General features: G+C 42.5%; 1 protein-coding gene across 5 annotated transcripts in view; it reads left to right on the top strand.

The window, feature by feature from the left end:
- The window catches only part of tjap1 (tight junction associated protein 1 (peripheral)), a 76,896-nt gene that overhangs the window by 5,759 nt on the left and 49,145 nt on the right, over positions 1-21,992 (top strand). The window contains exon 2 of one of the 5 annotated variants that reach the window (XM_036983173.1): positions 5,341-5,501. The exons of the other annotated variants lie outside the window; for them this stretch is intronic. The gene's annotated coding sequence lies outside the window, so the exon portion shown is untranslated. The remainder of the gene's footprint in view (positions 1-5,340; positions 5,502-21,992) is intronic. 5 annotated transcript variants of the gene reach the window in all.

The following is a 21,992-nucleotide window of genomic DNA, read 5'->3' as shown; positions in this document are numbered from 1 at the left end:
GCTATGGCAGCTATTAATCTACAGTAACGTGAGTCTTGGTTGGTTGGTTGCTCTCTCTTGCTGCCTCCTCCCTGTGTCACTCGCTCAAAGTACGGCTCCTCCATGCCTGCTAGAGCGGACCTCCTCTCCGGCTTTATCAGTTCTGGTTAACTTCTTTGGGGTAGGGGGCAGTTTTGGGTAGCTTGGATGAAAAACATGCCCAAATTAAGCCACTTGCAACTCAGCCGTAAAAGCTAGAATATGCATATAATCAGTAAATGTGGATAGAAAACACTGAAGTTTCTAAAACTGTTTGAATGATGTCTGTGAGTATACTAGAACCCATATGGCAGGAAAAAAACTGAAAAAAAATCCAACCAGGAAGCGGGAAATCTGAGGTTTGTAGTTTTTCAACTCAGCCCCCATTGAAGATGTCGTGGGATATTAGTTATGTTTCACTTCCCAAGGCTTCCACTAGATGTCAACAGTATTTAGAACCTGTTTTGAGGATTCTACTCTAAAGGAGGGGCTCATAAGAGCTCTTTGAGTGAGTGGTCTGGCAGAGTGCCACAGCCTCTGTCTGGCGCGCTCACGTGAAAGGTAGCTACGTTCCACTTCATTTGTACAGACAAAGGAATTGTCCGGTTGGAACATTAATGAACTTTTATGTTAAAAACATCCTAAAGATTGATTCCATATTTAGTTTGACATGTTTCTACGGGCTGTAACGGCCCTTTTTGAACTTTTCGTCCAACGTTCAGCGCGACCTGAATGCTCTTTTGGATTTGTTTACCGAAGGTCAAATTTTGGGGACCAGTGAAGACCTATAATGCACACTCCATGTGGTGTGCTGACTGACGTAGCTGAGAGCGTGTGATTTCAGCTGGATAACTAGGCTAAGGCAATCTGCATTTTATTAAAGGAATAGTTCACACAAATTACAAAATTATTCGCTGGTTTACTTACCCTATGTCCCTGGCACTATTTCCAAATGCAAATGTTTTAGCGTTTGTGGCACAAATCCCATTCATCATGGTACTGATATTTAGCATTTTTTTGTGCATCTTGTCCAAATCATCCGAAAGTATCTCATTGATTCTGAATCTGTCATTTATAGATGATTTGAACATGATGCACGAAAATGCTAATATCGGTACCATGACTTGAATGGGATTTGTGCCACAAATGCTCAAACGTAAGCATTTGGAGACGGTGCCAGGGAAACTGAACTAAAGCAGGCATTCCTGTCATACCAATATGTCATTTTGTAATTTGGGTAAAATATCCTCTTAAATGTTGAACGGGATTTCATTTTTTTTGAGAAGTGCGAGCAGAGAGAAGAAAAATAAAAAAAAGTGGACCTTGTTAAAATATTACAGCAAACTTGTATGGCTGAACAACTGCAGTGTGGACAGCAAGCACTCTTCTGTTGTTCTGTCTGCTCCAGGGAAGGGAGACTACTACTACACTGGTTCAGCAGCCGAAAGAGCTAGGCCTATCCGCACCGCTCGTTGTCTCCCCTGAGGGGGAGCCTCTGCCACCAGTCCCAGAAAGTTCTCCTCACTCTGGGGCCCACGTGGTAGGCACACACACTCATGAGGTTTGTGTGTGTGTAGTGGTGGATTGATGAGCTTGGCATGGTAGTTTAGAGAGGGATAAATCCAGCTTCGAGAGAAAGGAGTTTTATTTTATTTTTTTTAATCAGGATGAGTGTGGTTTGGTAATATAGAGCTCTCTTTGGGTTTTGTCAATTAGAAAAGAGACGTTAGGATTTGTGGCAAGATTACACTTTTGAGTATTGGCTGCTGATGGATCAGAGAGTGAGATTGAATAGAGATGTTGGAGCTTGTAAAATAAAATGGTTCACCAATATGTGGAAATTAAATCTGTGTTGCACTTGTATGTTAGTAAGGAGAGCTGTGCCGGGAGCCTGTGCTCTTCACCATGATGCCACCTCAACTTTTCTTTTTTTATTATTGAAGAAAATTTGTTGCAAAAAAACCCACGTCTGTGGGGGCTGGCTTTGCAATAAACCTGACACTCACCATCATGGGTTGGAACTGGTAATAAAACTTGACTGATTTGTAGCTGAGATATGAATCATCCTCTGGACACAGCGGAACCGGAATGTCTGGGGCAGTGGATTTGAGCTGAATCCGAGCCAGCCCGGCTACTGCGTGACTGTTCATTATCCCTGCTGCTGAGTATCCAGAAAGCTGCTGCTAGTGCTTGGAAGTGACGTGAACACACGATAGTCCATACCATTTACCAGGGAGCTCAGCAGACAATGGTTGATCTGTTTGTGTGTGTGTGTGGAGGGGGAAGAGCCAGGGGGCTGGTGAAAGGGAGGCTGATCTCTGAAACCCGTAGCCGTGTGGTGCGAGCTGTCCTTCAGTGCCCCCGTTTTGGTGGAATGCACTTCAGAAAGCAGCACCATGCGGTTCTTATGCAAATTTACCCTTCAGCCACATGCTCCCATTGCCATCCTGTCAGGACTCTCTTTCTGTTTGTTTAGTTGGCCGTTTCCAATTATCTGTGACCCGCCACATACTTTCCATTTGGTCTCAGACAGAGGTGGATATAAACAACCTGCACTGTAGTGTGTGTTTGCCGGCAGTTCAAGACAAATCGTCTCTTTAAATGATTGAGTAGAACAAATGGTGAGGATTTAGATTTTTTAAAGATTTTATTTGCCCCAAAAATATTTTGAAGTGGGTTTTGAATTGTGACAAGTTGGAGTACATTTTGGATTCCTCCAAAGCTTATTTTAGACAGTCTATACGCTAGATGTTTGGCCATCACTTACTTAACCAGCCATTTAGTTTTCTCCGTGCTCTTTATTTTATCTGTTAGCTCCCTCCCTACCTCGTTCACATCTTAAATGCTTCTCAGCGATTAGTGGAAGTTAATGAAGTTACTTGTTTCCTCATTATAACCTGTTCAGATGTCTAAGTGAAAGGTCATTGCTTCAGAGAAGAGGCGGTGGACTGTTACGTGCACACTCCAGCTCTCTTAAAAAGTCATCTAACCTAATTAGTATCATTCAACATAAGTACATTCAGTGTTAATTGTTCAAATGTTTTTGAAATGGGGATGAATGGCACTGAGTGACAGTGAATTGATTAGGGTACATTTGAGGCATTATTGAAACCAATCATCTTGACATGTCAGATGCATGCTTGGTAGGTCACACCAAACAATTCAGTTGATCTTTGGCTACCACTGAGCTTTTAATAAGCATATATATATATATATATATATATATAATTTTTTTTTAGGGTTTTATAACTCTAACTCAAAGTAAAAACAATTGAGGCCATAGTATTTTTAGTTGATTTCTCCTCCATTGCCAAAGGATATATTTACTGGTAAGAATAACTGATCTCGGCTACACACCCATCCCTCAAGACGACATTAAACAGTTTGAAAAGTAACCTTGGGAGAAGTCGCACAGTCCCCTTTGTGTCCTCCAACACAAACACCCACTTTCTCTCTTAATCTTATGGTTCCCGGTATATCCAGTTTTAAATTGAATGATTTATCTAGGTGTTTTGCACATTTTGTGAGTATTTAAAATGAATTGTTGCCCGTGACAGCCTGCTGCGGTATTTTTACAATGGCATACAACCATTCAAAACGCCTCTCCCCTCCCTCCATACCCACTCCATCAAACCTTCCTTTCCTCACTTATTCCTGTTGCTTACTTTCCTTTGTTAGACCTGGCTGGCTGTGTCTCAGTCAGAGGCTGGGAAACCGTACGAAGTCTTGCAGGCCTTAGCTAGCTAGTCGTCCTATCCGAAGAGTTCGGAACAGTTAGCATATATTTTGTTCATATTGGTCTTCACCAAGGATTTTTTTGGCTGTTCGTGCATGCACATTTATTATTTTTTTGAGGCAAAACCCTTCGACAGTGATTGGTCAACAGTAGGGATTCTTCAATTAATTGTTTGTCGTTCAACGAGTGGTGACTCGTTTTCATGTGAATTACGTCAATTAATTACAGATTTCTTGTCTTAGTCAGAATGAATCTAAGGGTATACTGGCTACAGCTTCTCAAGGGGGGCAAAACGGTACTCTTGCTGCTTTTTTTTCTCGTTTTTCAAGGGAAGGTCTTTTAAGGGACGTTCATTTTGCCTAGCTGAGCAAACCGAACCTTGTGTGTAGACACCAAACAGGCTATCTCTCTGTGCCTGCCTCCCACTGCTACCAGCTCTGCTGGCTGGGGCTTAACTCCCTGCACCCTGGGATTTTCCAGGTGTGACTGCCTGTGTGGCCAGCTGCTACTGGAGTAGTGGCGGCAACACCGGGATGAGGAGCGTAGCCTCATTACAGAGCTTCTGACTGGCCTGGCTCATTAGGCTATAGGCCTCTCTGGCCTGCACGACAGGCCTCTCATTTTGGCTGCCACTAGACCTACTTCTTTGCCTATATCCTCCACTGCTTATCATTCACCCCTTATCATGGGCTGTAGTGGAAAGGAAAGTTGCTATCTTTATTCAGGAAGAAGAAATACTCTCTAACACCTTAATTTTAATGGCATTCTTGTTTTTGACTAACTTTTTGCATTAGGGATTCTCGTGTAATTTGGTCAGACGCTTATTTTCTGGTGGATCTGATTAGGGGTTCTCGTGTAATGTGGTCAGATGCTTATTTTCTAGTGGCTCTGGCGTTGTCCTTTATAGCTGAGGATCATCTGCAGTCACACTCGTCATGACAGTCCTCCGAGCTCATGCCAGGACATTCTTGACTCCTTTCCCAGGCGCTCTCACTCTCGCCCTGTCTCTTCCTCTTTTCACTCATTTTCACCACCTCCTCCCACGCTGTCGTTCTTGCGTCAGCGCCATTGGCTGTCCTTGCCTGTGATTTCCCAGCAAACCTTTGGACACACTGTTCCAGATATGGTGAACAGGGCTCTACTATTGTGCCGTGTTTTTGGCATCACGGGCTGATGGTGTTCTAACCTCTGACATCCAGGCAAACAAGTGGTCACAGTATTTCTTCTTAAAACATTCCTTATTTCAAGCTCTCCTCTGAAGGTTGAGTCTATTTCTGCCATTTATTCAGTCATACACTGTATACACTCATTACACATCCCTTTGTGGTAAGTGTGGAATGTGTCCTGTGAATGAGTTGGATACTGATGAAAAATGTAATCCTGGTCTGAGCCTGCCTCTATTACTACCTATAAGCGACTTGTAAAATAAATGATGAAGCAAAACCCATATAATCAGTCGTGCTTTGGCAGAACGATCTAAAAGACCGTTGCTTGGTTTGGAAAGAAGTGTTACTGAACAATGGCCAAAGCACGCAGCATATCTGCATTTCTAATGTCACTGTTTTTTTGTCTTCTGATATTTGAAGATTTCAGGAGCGCTCCCAAGGTTGCGCCAGGCTCGAGTGATTCCAGTGATTTGCGCTGATTGCACATTTCTCAGCACCGCTGCATGCCCAGTGACTCACTAGGGCTGGAACAGCCACATCAGCATTGTACTGACCTCTGGATCCATTGCATTAAAGCAGAGGTCAGTCCTTCTAAAAGAAACTTAGTGATTACTGTTTTCTCTCACTAGTGTATGCAATGGTACACTGACGTGTGTGTGTGTGTGTGTGTGTGTGTGTGTACACACACACACACACTTCAGAGAATGTCCCTGTTTCCATAGTGAATATACTTCCTCTTCTGTTTCATTCAGTCACCTGCAGCAGTTGTTGGCCTTACAGAGAGTGAATGAGAATTGACACTCCCTAGGGACAGTGCAGTCTTGAATCCTGCCAGGCACTGTGTTCTCCGCTAGTATTATTCAGACAAGCAGGACACACATCCTCACAGCTGCTACCACTAAATGGCTGAATCATTTATAGCTCAATATTTTATGAATATGATTGGCCAGGTCCACCTTTTGTTTTCTCTGCTACACACGTGGTTTTAATGATTTACAGCTCCCTAGAGTGTGGGAGCACTTTGTGTGTGCAAACTGTCATTTTATTATGTATAGAGGGAGAGCTGGCCAACATGAACTTTTAATGGGAGACTCCGCATGTGTTTTTTTTTTTTGAGCCTGCTTCGTAATGAGAAAGAATACCGAAATTAGAGGATGCTATTTTTATCAGCCTTTTTAGGCCAGTTGGCAGCTATTACCCTTTATGATTTAACCAGAATGTTATACTGTTCAGTGTTTACTCCCTTGCTTTTTATTGCCTAGTTACGTACGCGTGTGTGACTTGTCTTGTTGAAACGGTGCCTTGTGACAGGCAAAGCATTGGGTTTAACTCCGGGTTAGAAAAATAAAAAGGAAAATCAACTGCAAAGCAATAAAAGCAACAGCCTTTAGTGCTTTGCTCTAGATTAGAATTGTCTCTGTCCAATTTTCTTGGTGGCCTCCAAGTGGCTTTCAGACCCCTACTTCCTATATGAAGTGGCGGTAAAGCCGTTATGCCTCCTGGGGGTTTGCCTATGATATTGGACTACTAATAAAAGGAGCTGGGGTCTTGTACTGCACGGGCGACTTTGTATGGGGAGTCTGGACTGGCATGTCTCAACAGAGCCGCGCTCCAATGGCACCATGGGATAGTTTCAGCTAGAGGGAGGGAGACTGCCAGTAGCTGTCTCTTGTCTGCTCTTCCAGTCTTTTGTCCCCTGCAGTGGCTGTGAATTAGTCCCGTCTCCTGACTGATTCCAGGACAGAGGTTGGAAGTGTGTCTTGGATTGTAGAATAATGTTTGACGTTTATTTCGGAAGAGCAGAGCCTCTGCCGTTTTGAGTTCATCCACTAACTTCCTTGGTTCGTCTCCTCCTAAGATGCACCAGAGGCACAGATGAATCCCAGGTCTTGTCAAAACGTATGAAAACCCATTTGAATCGGCGTTGAATGGTACAGGGTGTTTTTTATTTTGATTCAGAGGTGGATAAAAAGGATTGACAGAGGAAAAACATTTGCATGCACATTCCATTCCCTGATGATAATATTAATAACCTTATGAAAGAGCTGTTTTATAGGCCTATGTACCTAAACAAACAAACATGTGGGTTTGCACCAGCAGGGGTTTGGCAGGCACAGCAAGCTGTCTGACAATGTTGTATTTTAGTGTGTATTTTGTACTCTACAGTGTGTCAAAGTAAACAATGCCTATTCTGGTCTCCGCCCCCAGTATTCATCCCCCTACAATCTTTTTCCCTCAATCTGTTCTATTCCATTTTACCACATGCCCAAAAGGCAGTCTACGCCTAATCATTTCGTCAGAGTATTCCCCCATTTTACAGTAACATTTTAGTAATCTAGCAGACACTCTTATCCAGAGCGACTTACAGGAGCAATTAGGGTTAAGTGCCTTGCTCAAGGGCACATGGACAGATTTTTTACCTAGTCGGTGCTTGGATTCGAACTAGGGCTTGGCGATATGGCCTAAAAATCATATCACGTTATCTATAATTTTGAAAAATATATGAACAAATTGCCTTTGCATTATTAAAAGGTTAATAGACTGCATTTGAAACAGTTAGGACAAATCGAATAAATTCAGGACTTGTAAAATTGTACTGCTCCCAAGTGGCACAGCGGTCAAAGGCACTGCATCTCAGTGCAAGAGGCGCCACTACAGTACCTGGTTCAAATCCTGGCAGTATCACAAGTCCCATAGGGCGGCGCACAATTGGCCCTGCGTCGTCCGGGTTTGGCCCGGGGTAGGCCGTCATTGTAAATAAGAATTTGTTCTTAACTGATTTGCCTAGTTAAATAAAAGTTACACATAGTGAGTAGCCAGCTAATCTCGATACACTGAACAAAAATATGAACGCAACATGCAACGATTTCAAAGATTTTATTCAGTTACGGTTTATATAAGGAAATATTAATATTTAAATCAATTCATTAAACTCATCTAAGGATTTCACTTGACTGGGAATACAGATATGCATCTGTTGGTCACACAGAGGGGCATGGATCAGAACCAGTGAGTAGACCTCCATTTGTCTCATGCAGTGTGACACATCTCCTCATATAGGCTGTTGATTGTGGAATGTTGTCCCACTCCTCTTCAATGGCTGTGCAAAGCTGCTGGGAATTGGCGGGAACTGGAATACGCTGTTGTACACGTGATGGCGGCGGATAAATGGCACGACAATGGTCCTCAGGACCTCGTCACGGTATCTGTGCATTGAAATTGTCATCAATAAAATACAATTGTGTTCGTTGTCCGTAGCTAATGCCTGCCCATACCACTGCCACCATGGGGTACTCTGTTCACAACGTTTTCATCAGCAAACCGCCATACATGTGGTCTGCGGTTGTGAGGCTGGTTGGACGTACTGCCAAATTCTATGAAATGACGGAGGTGGCTTATGGTAGAGAAATTAACATTCAGCATGCCAATTGCATGATCCCTCAACTTCAGACATCTGTGGAATTGTGTAGTGTGGCAAAACTGAGTGGCCTTTTATTGTCCCCAGCACGAGGTACACCTGTGTAATGATCATGCTTTTAAATCGGCTTCTTTTAAAAAAAATTATTTGACCCCCTTTTTCTCCCCAATTTCGTGGTATCCAATTGTTAGTAGCTACTATCTTGTCTCATCTCTACAAGTCCCGTGCGGGCTCGGGAGAGACTAAGGTTGAAAGTCATGCGTCCTCCGATAGACAACCCAACCAAGCCGCACTGCTTCTTAACACAGCGTGCATCCAACCCAGAAGCCAGCCGCACCAATGTGTCGGAGGAAGCACCTGGCAGCCTTGGCTAGCGCGCACTGCGCCCGGCCCGCCACAGGAGTCGCTGGTGCGCGATGAGACAAGGATATCCCTACCGGCCAAACCCTCCCTAACCCAGACGACGCTAGGCCAATTGTGCGTCGCCCCACGGACCTCCCGGTCGCGGCCAGTTACGACAGAGCCTGGGCGCGAACCCAGAGTCTCTGGTGGCACAGCTGGCGCTGCAGTACAACGCCACCCGGGAGGCGGGATGTAAACAAATGTGTTCACAAAATCTGAGAATTAACCTTTTTGTGCATAAGGAACATTTCTGGAGTCTTTTATTTCAGCTCATGAAACATGGGACCAACATTTTACATGTTGCATTTTTATGTTTTTGCTCAGTGTATTTAAAGTCTAGACAACATGGATCTATTTGCTTGCTAACAAGGTAGAACAGTTGAACTGTTATGAACACACCCTCATGTCTGTCTCCAACTGTTTGAACAACAGTCTGTTCACTTTGTTTAGATGTTGAAATCAAGTGGCCTACCTGGATAAGATGCTTATTTCTCAGAATGAGAACGACTTGCCAATTATTTTTATAGATCATTGCACATTTCTAAAACGCTGACTAGACGGCTAGCACGTAAGTATGGCTGAAATACTGCTGGCGCAAAGCCGCATGTGACAAACTGAGCATTAATTTTCCACAAAAATGTTAATTGATACTCCCGTCTTAGTTTTAGATCTGCTCTGCTCTAAGTTTTGGGAGTTGAGATATAAAAAGGGTATTGTTACAAAGGTTCTCTTCTATTACGGTCAAATAATGTTTCGGTGTCCATATGACCGATGTTGGACCAAACTTCAAATGCGAAAAGTGAGTTGGAACGGCTTGTCAGAGAGGAAGAAGATTTTTCGTTGATGTGAGGGGTAAGGGGCTTGGTGTCTTTGCGAGTTGGGCGGTGCACATGAGACCAAAAAGACAAACGCTCATAAAAACGATACAGGCATTTGGAACATTTGCGCTAAAACATTATCTCGATATATCGCCCAGCCCTAATTCGAACCAGCGAGCTTTCGGTTACTGGCCCAACGTTCTTAACCGCTAGGCTACCTGCTCCCATTCCCCATCATGTTCTCACTTGTCCCATTTAGTATGTGTAGTTTTTTTTGTTGGCCCTGGTTGGTAGGCCTATTTGAATATGGCAGGGGTGTGGTCTGCCGTTGATTTCTTCCTCTAAGGAAATTGGGTGACTCATCTGGCTCTCTCCTCATGCACTGAGCCATAGCCTAAATGTTAGACTGACTTATGTTTCTCCTCCTTTTGATTCTATCCTTTAAAAAACAAAAACTTTTCAACCAGTCTTTCAGCTCATCGGTTTCTCTTATCGTGTCTCTCCTTCTTCTTTGTTCTCTAACTTGATCTTTTTTAGCCGCTTTTCATCTGAATCCAAATGTCTCGTTTCCAAAGTATGAGTGTCTCTTTTAGACTCCATCACAAGCTGTTGTAACATCTGTTGAACGTCTTGAGGAGAAATACCCTCCTTGCTCAGAGCAGACACTGACATTTCTCCTGTTCCCACTAATGATTTAAGGAGAAGATGAGACGGTGGGAGAGAAATGGCGACAGAACTCAACATACTGTAGGCCTAGCCTAATTGGGTTGAAGGCGGTGTGTGGGTGTGCTGTTTTTAGTGTGTGGTGTGTAGTTTAAAAAGGTACTGGGTGTACTTGTGTGTATGCCACCACACTATTTCCAGATAATTGGCATGAGCCAGTGCAGGTAGGCAATGTGTGTGTGTTCATGTGCGTACGTGTTTGCTCATTCAGTGTTGGGTAATGAAAGAGAAACACGAGGTCACACCTGGATGAGAGCCACAATCTGTCCTCCGAGGGCTTTGGGTAACATTGCTCAGCTAAGCAGGTGGATCGGCTTCCCTCCACTGCCTTTCTGAGAGGTAATACAGCCGCCTCGTCTTCTCCTCCTTTTCTCCCCCACTGCATTCCAGCAGCAGGGTTCCTCTGGGCTGGTTGCTGCTGCTGTAATATCCCTATAAATGTGTACTCTTCCATGCCATAATGAGCTTTTTGTTTGTCTTTTTTCATCTTCACAGACCACCACATTCACCAGGCTCTGATAGCCTTTGTTTATTGTTTAAAGACATCCTCCAGCCAATTTGGAACTTTTACTGTTGAAAAGCGACGTTCCAAGTATCAATACAGTAAAGGACACACACACTAAAGGGTAAAAAAACTATTTGAGTAAAGAAGTTTTTTTGTTTGTTGTTGACACAACTGCAAACTACAAGGAGTAGGGCATTCAAAGAGTTGGCCTGATGGGAATCTATGATGTCATTGGCCTCCCCGCTTGCTTGAACAAAAGAGGAAAGGCCCACCCCCTTACTTGTGCCATGTCATGACTTACCTGGTCCACCTATTGAGATGTGCCTTTTGTTAAGTAAATCAGGTGTTAAAAGATATGAAAAGGATACCTAAGCGTTTAGTTCCAACTCATATGATACTGTCCTTTGTTTAGCGTGTACTGGATAGAGTGGTGATGTTGATACTGTGTTTAGCGTGTACTGGATAGAGTGGTGATGTTGATACTGTGCTTTGTTTAGCGTGTACTGGATAGAGTGGTGATGTTGATACTGTGCTTTGTTTAGCGTGTACTGGATAGAGTGGTGATGTTGATACTGTGTTTAGCGTGTACTGGATAGAGTGGTGATGTTGATACTGTGTTGTTTAGCGTGTACTGGATAGAGTGGTGATGTTGATACTGTGCTTTGTTTAGCGTGTACTGGATAGAGTGGTGATGTTGATACTGTGTTGTTTAGCGTGTACTGGATAGAGTGGTGATGTTGATACTGTGTTGTTTAGCGTGTACTGGATAGAGTGGTGATGTTGATACTGTGCTTTGTTTAGCGTGTACTGGATAGAGTGGTGATGTTGATACTGTGCTTTGTTTAGCGTGTACTGGATAGAGTGGTGATGTTGATACTGTGCTTTGTTTAGCGTGTACTGGATAGAGTGGTGATGTTGATACTGTGTTGTTTAGCGTGTACTGGATAGAGTGGTGATGTTGATACTGTGTTGTTTAGCGTGTACTGGATAGAGCGGTGATGTTGATACTGTGCTTTGTTTAGCGTGTACTGGATAGAGTGGTGATGGTGATACTGTGCTTTGTTTAGCGTGTACTGGATAGAGTGGTGATGTTGATACTGTGCTTTGTTTAGCGTGTACTGGATAGAGCGGTGATGTTGATACTCTGCTTTGTTTAGCGTGTACTGGATAGAGCGGTGATGTTGATACTCTGCTTTGTTTAGCGTGTACTGGATAGAGCGGTGATGTTGATACTGTGCTTTGTTTAGCGTGTACTGGATAGAGCGGTGATGGTGATACTGTGCTTTGTTTAGCGTGTACTGGATAGAGTGGTGATGGTGATACTGTGCTTTGTTTAGCGTGTACTGGATAGAGTGGTGATGGTGATACTGTGCTTTGTTTAGCGTGTACTGGATAGAGTGGTGATGTTGATACTGCGTTTACTCCATCCTATTCTGCTCAGGGATTCTATCCACGGGGTGGAAATTAATTCACTTTGCTGATTCCTTTTGATAAATAAAGCTTAGTTACAATACACTGTCTGCTATAAGTGATTGTGAACAGTATTTTCATTAGTCCTGGGTCAGTGGTGAATAAATAGCATGTGTGTGTCTATGTAAATGTATACAAGTTAAAAGACCAATGGCAGATTCTCCCTGACATTTCTAATGTTGTTATATCTGGTGACAGGCAGACTAAGTTAGTGAAATGTATGCCACTGTGTGTGTGCCCGTCAAGCTCTGAGGTGTTATTTGGCTGGCATAGTGAATGAGATGGAGTGACAGCCATGGTACGAGGCTACACTCAAATGCCTCTTTTTTAAAACATTTTTTTTTATCATGTATATTTAAATTCTCCATCCTCTTATATCATGTCACTGTGTTAGTACTCAGGTAATGACAAGGATGGAGGTTTTTCTAAATTATTGACTGACATTTGTGCTTCATATTATTTATTTCAATGACGGGGCACTTCGTTTCGGGCGGGTGATGGATTGCACACCAGGCTGGCGTCTCAGTTTCTTTTTTTTCCTTCCTACAGTCTTATCCTCTCTCAACCTAGGTTATGTGGTTAGCATTTTACTGACACAGGACATAGTTCACTGTCAGTCAAAGGGAATTTAATTCGAAGGTCAATGAGCCCCCCCCCCCCCCCCCTTTTGGATGACAACTAAATCAGAATAGTAGAACGTAACCAACTGACGTGCCAGGATGTTTGTGTACGTGTTTTAACAGCTTTGTCTGTTTGCCTGTGCTGCCCATGACCAATTAGAATGTTCTGTCTTTGCCCAAATGAGACAGGGGTGCAGAGGAGAGATGAACAGAGGGTGTTACTGATTTTAATTAGAACTGCTCTCTCTTTTATTAGCTGTCACAAACTTGAGAGCTGAATTACCATTCATGCGCTTAAGCACTGCTTGTGGGAATTGCCCTGTGTGACCGAGTGTCACCTGTTTGTGAGGCTGCAGTGCAGTCTGATTGGGCGGTATCCATATTTTCATACCGTCGTATCGTTTCTGTACCATACCGGGGTATAGGGTATTACCAGAAGTGCACACAAGGGGCGCTATTTTGTTATCCAAGCTGAGCTATTATAACCCTTTTTAGACTGTCCATTTGTGGAGAACTAGAGATGGAGCACTATATTGGGATGGAAATGGCACTCTGGTAAACCCTGGATCTAGTTGGGGAGTGGGGAAAAAGTACATTTAGTCAGTAGTGACGTCCGCCTTCGGGTTCCGTCTCAGACTCTCCATTGACCTTTAATCGAAGGATTGTGAATAATTTAGCTGTCTCTGATTCAGAAGTTATATGTGATAAATGTTAATCCCAAGGTGAGGTGCTGTTGATCAGCTTACTGGGCTCTACAGGTGTGTTCCACATTCTCGTTAAAAATAATGAGGAATGGAAGCGGCGGCGGCGCCAGACCAAAGAGAGTTTCAGGATTCGTAGGCAGCCAGACCTCTGCCGGACACATCACGTTGGCTTTGTTTAACAGCGGTATTCCTTCAAAACAGGATCGTTTTGAAGAGATTGGATTTCAGACATTTTCAAAATGACTGATTTTTCAATCTTTCAGAAAAGAATGAAACGTACTGGGCCTACGCATTAGGTTGTCCAAGAGGGGATGAATCACCTGGCCTTTGTGGCCAACCTGCATTGAGCCAGTTAGATAACCATACCTTGAACCCCTGCCGGAATCTGTGGAATGGTACAATCAGATTCACGCCGTGTGGCTACAACAATTATGGAGTGTAACTTGGTATGATTCTTTATCCATGATTTAAAGGATGGCACAGTACATGATTAAAAGTATGTGGGCACCTGCTCGTCGAGCAACTCATAAAAAAACATGGGCATTAATATGGAGTTGGTCCCCCGTTTGCTACAGGGACTTGCTTCCATTCAGCCACGCGCATTAGTGAGGTTGTGCACTGATGTTGGGCGACTATCCTGACTCTGTCTGCGTTCCAATTCATCCCAAAGGTGTTCGACGGGGTTGAGGTCAGGGCTCTGTGCAGGCCAATTAAGTTCTTCCACACCGATCTCAACAAAACATTTCTATATGTATCTCGCTTTGTGCATGGGGACATTGTCATGCTGAAACAGGAAAGGGCCTTCCCCAAGCTGTTGCCACAAAGTGCAGAGTTGTCTAGAATGTAATTGTATGCTGTAGCTTTAAGATTTCTCTTCACTGGAACTAAGGGGCCTAGACCAAACCATTAAAAACAGCCCCAGACCATTATTCCTTTTTATGTACTCTGTGGTCCCGTTCTGTGAGCTTGTGTGGCCTACCACTTCGTGGCTAAGCTGTTGTTGCTCCTAGACGTTTCCACTTCACAATAACAGCACTTACAGTTGACCGGGGTAGTTCTACCAGGGCAGAAATTTGACGAACTGACTTGTTGGAAAGGTGGCATCCTATGATGGCGCCACGTTGAAAGTCCCTGAGCTCTTCAGTAAGGCCATTCAACTGCCAATGTTTGTCCTCTGCGATTGCATGACTGTGTGTGATTTTTACACACCTGTCAACAACTGATGTAGCTGAAATAGCCGAGTCCACTAATTTTGAAGGGGTGTCTATCTTTTGTGTGTGTGTACAAACACACATGCATGTATTTGGAAAATATTGACTTCTTTTTCCAGATTTTGTTAAGTTACAGCCTTATTCTAAAATTGATTTTAAATATGGATTAAGAATCAAAACCGCTTTTTTAGACATGTTTGCACATGTATTAAAAATAAAAGACAACTTGTTTACATAAGTATTCAGACCCTTTTGTTATGAGACTCGAAATTGAGCTCAGGTGCATCCTGTTTCCATCGAGCATCCCTGAGATGTTTCTACAACTTGATTGGAGTCCACCTGTGGTAAATTCAATTGATTGGACACGATTTGGAAAGGCACACACCTGTCTTAATAAGGTCCCGTAGTTGACAGTGCATGTCAGAGCAAAACCAAACCATGAGGTTGAAGGAATTGTCTAGAGCTCCGAGGCAGGATTGTGTCAAGGAAAAGATCCTGGGGAAGGTTACCAAAAGATTTCTGCAGCATTGAAGGTCCCCAAGAACAGTGGCCTCCATCATTCTTAAATGGAAGAAGTTTGGAACCACCAAGACTTTTCCTAGAGCTGGCTGCCCGGCCAAACTGAGCAATCGGGAGATGAGGGCCTTGGTCAGGGATGTGACCAAGAACCCGATGGTCACTCTGACAGATCTCCAGAGTTCCTCTGTGGAAATGGGAGAAACTTCCAGAAGGGCAGCAATCTCTGCAGCACTCCAACAATCAGGCCTTTATGGTCAGAGGAAGCCACTCCTCAGTAAAGGCACATGATAGCCCGCTTGGAGTTTGCCAAAAGGTATCTAAACAACAGACCATGGTAAACAAGATTCTCTGATCTGATGAAACCAAGATTTGTATTATTTGGCCTGAATGCCAAGTGTCACGTCTGGAGTAAACCTGGCAGCATAATGCTGTGGGGATGTTTTTCAGCGACAGCGACTGGGAGACTTGTCAGGATCGAGGGGAAAGATGAACGGAGCAAAGTACAGAGAGATCCTTGATAAACACCTACTCTAGAGTACTCAGGACCTCCAAACTGGGGCGAAGGTTCAGCTTCCAACAGGATAAAGAGAATGCAGGAGTGGCTTCGGGACAAGTCTCTGAATGTCCTTGAGTGGCCTAGCCAGAGCATGGATTTGTATCTAAATGAGAGAAATTCCCCAAATACAGGTGTACCAAGCTTGTAGCATCATACCCAAGGAGACTCGAGGCTGCCAAAAGTGCTTCAACAAAGTACTGAGTAAAGTGTGAATACTTAGTTTGAAGTCGGAAGTTTAGACACTTAGGTTGGAGTCATTAACTCATTTTTCAACCACTCCACAAATGTCTTGTTAACAAACTATAGTTTTGGCAAGTCGGTTAGGACATCTACTTTGTTCATGACAATTATTCCAACAATTGTTTAGACAGATTATTTCACTTATAGTTCACTGTATCACAATTCCAGTGGGTCAGAAGTTTACATACACTAAGTTGACTGTGCCTTTAAACAGATTGGGAAATTCCAGAAAAGGATGTCATGGCTCTAGAAGCTTCTGATAGGCTAATTGACATCATTTGAGTCAATTGGACGTGCACCTGTGGATGTATTTCAAGGCATACCTTCCAACTCAGTGCCTCTTTGCTTGACATCATGGGAAAATCAAAAGAAATCAGCCAATCAGAAAATTGTAGACCTCCACAAGTTTGGTTCATCCTTGGGAGCAATTTCCAAATGCCTGAAGGTACCACGTTCATAACAATAGAACGCAGGTATAAACACCATGGGACCACGCAGCCGTCATACTGCTCAGGAAAGAGACGCGTTCTGTCTCCTAGAGATGAGCGTACTTTGGTGCGAGAAGTGCAAATCAATTCCTGAACAACAGCAAAGGACCTTGTGAAGATGCTGGAGGCAACCGGTACAAAAGTATTGTTATCCACAGTAAAACGAGTCCTGTATCGACATAACCTGAAAGGCTGCTCAGCAAGGAAGAAGTCACTGCTCCAAAACCGCCATTAAAAAGCCAGACTACGGTTTGCAACTGCACATGGGGACAAAGATTGTACTTTTTGGAGAAATGTCCTCTGGTCTGATGAAACAAAAATAGAACTGTTTGACCATAATGACCATTGTTATGTTTGGAGGAAAAGGGGGAGGCTTGCACGCTGAAGAACACCATCCCAATCTTAAAGCACAGGGGTAGCAGCATCATGTTGTGGGGGTGTTTTGCTGCAGGAAGTACTGGTGCACTTCACAAAGTAGATGGCATCATGAGCAGGAAAATTAAGTGGATATATTGAAGCAAAATCTCAAGACATCAGTCAGGAAGTTAAAGCTTGGTCACAAATGGGTCTTCCGAATGGACAATGACCCCAAGCATACTTCCAAAGTTGTGGCAAAATGGCTTAGGACATCAGTCAAGGTATTGGAGTGGCCATCACAAATCCCTGACCTCAAACCTACAGAAAATGTGTGCAGAACTGAAAAAGTGTGTGCGAGCAAGGCGGCCTACAAACCTGACTCAGTTACACCAGCTATGTCAGGAGGAATGGGCCAAAATTCACCCAACTTATTGTGGGAGGCTTGTGGAAGGCTACCCAAAATGTTTGACCCAATTTAAATCATTTAAAGGCAATGCTACCAAAAAATACTAATTGAGTGTATGTAAACTTCTTACCCACTGGGAATGTGATGAAAGAAATTAAAGCTGAAATAAATCATTCGCTCCTATTATTCTGACATTTCACATTCTTTTAATAAAGTGGTGATCCTAACTGACCCAAGACAGAATTTTTACAAGGATTAAATGTCAGAAATTGTGAAAAGCTGAGTTTAAATGTATTTGGCTAAGGTGTATGTAAATTTCTGACTTCAACTCTATGTAAATGTGATATTTCAGTGTTTTTTTTCTTTGTCATTATGGGTTATTGTGTGTAGATTGAAGGGGGGGGGGGGGGGAATTTATTCAATTTTAGAATAAGGCTGTAATGTGGAAAACAATGTGGAAAAAGTTAAGATCTCAATACTTTCCTAATTCACTAGTGTATTTTCACTGGATGAAAGAGCAAGTGTCTGCGCTTCACAGACAACGAATTGAGTTGATCGACTTGTTCAACTGTCCGTTTGGAGTGGTGGGGTTTAAGATTCTGCCTGTCATTCACAAATTAATGTGATCAGATGACTCATCTGTAGTGAGTGGGCTCTTGACATATCTGTTATTCTGTATAAGACATGTTTTCTTTGTACACTCTTCCTGCATTCGTGTTGAATCTTTTAGGATGAATGATTGTTTCAGCTGCTAAGGCACTTAGTGCCTAATATCCATCTGGATGGTTTTTACACTTCATTTTGGTACAGATTTGAACCGTATTTTTCAGAACAGTCTAAACACTTCTACTTGTAGGCTACATTATACTATATTATAATATATATCACACACACACACACACAGTGGGGCAAATAAGTATTTACTCAGCCACCAATTGTGCAAGTTCTCCCACTTTAAAAAATGAGAGAATTTATTTGCAAATTATGGTGGAAAATAAGTATTTGGTCAATAACAAAAGTTTATCTCAATACTTTGGTATATACCCTTTGTTGGCAATGACAGAGGTCAAATGTTTTCTGTAAGTCTTCACAAGGTTTTCATACTCTGTTGCTGGTATTTTGGCCCATTCCTCCATGCAGATCTCTAGACCAGTGATGTTTTGGGGCTGTTGCTGGGCAACACGGACTTTCAAACTTCCTCCAAAGATTTTCTATGGGGTTGAGATCTGGAGAATGGCTAGGCAACTCCAGGATCTTGAAATGCTTCTTACGAAGCCACTCCTTCGTTGCCCGGCGGTGTGTTCGGGATCATTGTCATGCTGAAAGACCCAGCCACGTTTCATCTTCAATGCCCTTGCTGATGGAAGGAGGTTTTCACTCAAAATCTCACGCTACATGGCCCCATTCATTCTTTCCTTTACACGGATCAGTCGTCCTGGTCCCTTTGCAGAAAAACAGCCCCAAAGCATGATGTTTCCACCCCCATGCTTCACAGTAGGTATGGTGTTCTTTGAATGCAACTCAGCATTCTTTGTCCTCCAAACACGACAAGTTGAGTTTTTACCAAAAAGTTATATTTTGGTTTCATCTGACCATATGACATTCTCCCAATCTTCTTCTGGATCATCCAAATGCTCTCTAGCAAACTTCAGACGGGCCTGGACATGTACTGGCTTAAGCAGAGGGACACGTCTGGCACTGCAGGATTTGAGTCCCTGGTGGCGTAGTGTGTTACTGATGGTAGGCTTTGTTACTTTGGTCCCAGCTCTCTGCAGGTCATTCACTAGATCACCCCCGTGTGGTTCTGGGATTTTTGCTCACCGTTCTTGTGATCATTTTGACCCCACGGGGTGAGATCTTGCGTGGAGCCCCAGATCGAGGGAGATTATCAGTGGTCTTGTATGTCTTCCATTTCCTAATAATTGCGCCCACAGCTGATTTCTTCAAACCAAGCTGCTTACCTATTGCAGATTCAGTCTTCCCAGCCTGGTGCAGGTCTACAATTTTGTTTCTGGTGTGTTTCTTTGGTCTTGGCCATAGTGGAGTTTGGAGTGTGACTGTTTGAGGTTGTGGACAGGTGTCTTTTATACTGATAACAAGTTCAAACAGGTGCCATTAATACAGGTAACGAGTACAGGATAGAGGAGCCTCTTAAAGAAGTTACAGGTCTGTGAGAGCCAGAAATCTTGCTTGTTTGTAGGTGACCAAATACTTATTTTCCACCATAATTTGCAAATAAATTCATTAAAAATCCTACAATGTGATTTTCTGGATTTGTTTTTTCTCATTTTGTCTGTCATAGTTGAAGTGTACCAGTGATGAAAATTACAGGCCTCATCTTTGTAAGTGGGAGAACTTGCACAATTGGTGGCTGACTAAATACTTTTTTGCCCCACTGTATATGTATGTATGTATGTATGTATGTATGTATGTATATGTGTATATACATTTGCAATTATGAAACCTTCTTGGCCGAGGAACTTATGTGTATATATATATATATATATATATATATATCGGCCAAGAAGGTTTCATAATTGCAAATGTTGCTGAGCTTTATTCTAAGGCATAGTTAGTAAAGTCTTAACGTGAGAAAGTTAAAGGTGCAATTCAGTTGCTACATCCCATTTTTTTTTTTTTTTACTTCTAAATGAATACAATACGCTTTAGGGCAGGATTCTGCTTTATTTTTACTCTGAGAAGGAAAGAGAACGCAGAAAAAATTCTTGCTGTGTTTTTTGTAAATATTTCTTATTTTAAGTCCGGCTTCGTTCCAAATCATGTATGTAAAAGAAGTAATAAATAATTGCACTTCTTCACTCGGATTAAATATATTTGCGCTCCTCATTGGATCACAGGTGTAGTTTTTCTCCGATTTAGTAGTGAAGGTTAACTTGAAGCAAAACATTGGGAAATGTAGTCTGGCTACTTTCTTTCTATGATGAACATTAGAAGTATGATGGCCATGTATCCTTTTTGCAAAACAATACCTTGCTTTTTCGTTGTAAGCTAATGTACTCGTGTGGGGCGGCAAGGGTAGCCTAGTGGTTAGAGCGTTGGACTAGTAACCGGAAGGTTGCAAGTTCAAACCCCCGAGCTGACAAGGTACAAATCTGTCGTTCTGCCCCTGAACAGGCAGTTAACACACTTCCTGGGCCGTCATTAAAAATAAGAATTTGTTCTTAACTGACTTGCCTAGGTCAAAAATAAACAAGTTGTGGCTGCTAGCCAAATAGCAAATCTGATTTTAAAACGAGTTTCTGACGAATGTGTTGCACTAATGTATTTTGTGTGATTAAAAACTTTACTCTATTAAAGAAACAGTTGACTTTCAATTTAAAACACAGATGTTTTGATGGTCTGTGTTTTGATATCTGAAAGCTAATGCGACCCCAGTTAAGGACATTCATCGGTTAACCCCCGAAAATATATTTCTCCAGTCATGCTTATCAGTCTATGGGTTAATTTTCATAATTTAGTGGTATTAAACTGGCGCATATGTACAGCTCCTTCAGAAAGTAATCACACCACATTGTTTTAAATTGGAATAAATGCAGAGTTCGTGTCACTGATCTACACACTACCCCATAATGTCAAAGTGGAATTCTGTTTTTAGAAATGTTTACACATGAAAGGCTGACATGTCTCGAGTCCAAAAGTATTCAACTCTTTTCTTATGGCAAGCCTAAATGGACATTTTATTATTTATATACTTTTTCTCAGGAGTAAAAATGTACTGAACAAGTCACAAGTTGCATGGATTCACTCTGTGTGCAGTAATAGTGTTTTAACATACTTTTCGATTGACTACCTAAGGTCAGCCGAGCAATGAATTTCAACACACATTCAGCCACAAAGGTCAGGGAGGTTTTCCAATGGTTCGCGAAGAAGGGAACCTATTGGTAAATGGGTGGAGTTATTAATTATACTTTGGATGGTGTATCAATGTACCCAGTCATTACAAAGATGCAGGCACCCTTCCTAACCAAGTTGCCAAAGAGGGAAGGGAGCCACTCAGGGATTTCACCACGAGGCCAATGGTGATCTACAAACGAGTACAGAGTATAATGGCTGTGATAGGAGAAAACTGAGGATGGATCAACAACATTGTAGTTACTCTATAATACTAACCTAACTGAGTGAAAAGAAGGAAGGCTGTACAGACTAAAAATATTCCAAAACATGCATCCCGTTTGCAAAAAGACAAAGTAATACTGCAAGAAAAGTGGTAAAGAAACAGTTTTCGTCCTGAATACAAAGTGTTATGTTTGGGGCAAATCCAACACATTACTGAGTACCACTCGTCATATTGTCAAGCACGGAGGTGGCTGCATGATGTTATAGGTATGCTTCGCATTGGCAAGCACTAGGGAGTTTTTCTTTAGGATAAAATAAACGGAAAAGAGAATCCTAGAGGAAAACCTGGTTCAGTCTGCTTTCCAACAGACACTGGGAGACAAATTCACCTTTCAGCAGGACAATAACCTAAAACACAAAGCCAAATATACACTAGTTGTTTACCAAGATTGATTTGAATGTAGCCTAGTTAGATTTTCAAGCCGATTTTAAATAAAAAAAACTATGGCAAAGACTTAAATGGCTGAATGGCAATGATCAACAACCGACAGAGCTAGA

The sequence above is a fragment of the Oncorhynchus mykiss genome, chromosome 1 (assembly GCF_013265735.2).
Source record: "Oncorhynchus mykiss isolate Arlee chromosome 1, USDA_OmykA_1.1, whole genome shotgun sequence".
Taxonomy (NCBI): Eukaryota; Metazoa; Chordata; class Actinopteri; order Salmoniformes; family Salmonidae; genus Oncorhynchus; species Oncorhynchus mykiss.
Note: the sequence above shows the minus strand (reverse complement) of the source record. Positions and strands in the feature narration are given on the sequence as shown.